Genomic DNA, 1335 nt, shown 5'->3' with positions numbered 1-1335 from the left:
GATGTTACGACGGTCCGACGTTTCATAATCCTGTCCGACACTCGTACGACGATTAGCTAACTTGTTAACGGCGAACCATTTGTGATGGGCCGCACACCATACACGTTCTATAATAGTGAACCGTTTGTGATGGGCCGCGCATCGTAAACGTAGCACCACAGAATACCGACTGCGATGGCAATGCGAGCAGAAACGAGTAGGAGTACTGTAGGGGCCCTATCCCCGACGGTTTCTGGGTCGTGTGGGAAGGACCCCCCTATTGCCCACACTCACTTGGCAACGGTTCCAAATACCATCGCGGAAAGGGATTTTAAACCGTTTGTTTAGGACCGACGCGCACCAGTGAAGGGAGAATGCCGGCAGCTGGAATTCCGGACCGGAAAGGAGCAAATCTGAGAAACCTATTCTGCACAACTCCAAGTCCTGAAAATTTACGGAGAATTCTTTTGGAATATATAAAAAATACTGGGCGAAGAAAATACCAGAGGGGACCCACCAGGCACCCACAAGGGTAGGGGCACACCCTACCCCCCGGGCGCGCCCCCTGCCTTATGGCCCACCTGGAAGGATCCCGGTGCCCATCTTCTGCTATATGATGTGTTTTGACCTAGAAAAAAATCAAGAGGAAGCTTTCGGGACGAAGCGCCGCCGTCTCGAGGCGGAACCTGGGCAGAACCAATATAGGGCTCCGGCGGAGCTGTTCTGCCGGGGAAACTTCCCTCCGGGAGGGGGAAATCAAAGCCATCGTCATCACCAACGATCCTCTCATCGAGAGGGGGTCAATCTCCATCAACATCTTCACCAGCACCATCTCCTCTCAAACACTAGTTCATCTCTTGTATCTGATTTTTGTCTCAAAACCTCAGATTGGTACCTGTGGGTTGCTAGTAGTGTTTATTACTCCTTGTAGTTGATGCTAGTTGGTTTATTCGGTGGAAGATCATATGTTCAGATTCTTAATGATAATTATTACCCCTCTGATTATGAACATGAATATGCTTTGTGAGTAGTTACGTTTGTTCCTGAGGACATGGGAGAAGCCTTGTTATAAGTAATCATTTGAATTTGGTATTCGTTCGATATTTTGATGAGATGTATATATGTTGTGTCTCCTCTAGTGGTTTTATGTGAACGTCGACTACATGACACTGCACCATTGTTTGGGCCTAGGGGAATGCATTGGGAAATAATAAGTAGATGATGGGTTGCTAGAGTGACAGAAGCTTAATTAAACCCTAGTTTATGCGTTGCTTCGTAAGGGGCTGATTTGGATCCATATGTTTCATGCTATGGTTAGATTTATTTTAATTCTTATTTCGTAGTTGCGGATGCTTG

The sequence above is a fragment of the Aegilops tauschii genome, chromosome 4 (genome assembly GCF_002575655.3).
Source record: "Aegilops tauschii subsp. strangulata cultivar AL8/78 chromosome 4, Aet v6.0, whole genome shotgun sequence".
In the NCBI taxonomy this organism is placed as follows: Eukaryota; Viridiplantae; Streptophyta; class Magnoliopsida; order Poales; family Poaceae; genus Aegilops; species Aegilops tauschii.
Note: the sequence above shows the minus strand (reverse complement) of the source record.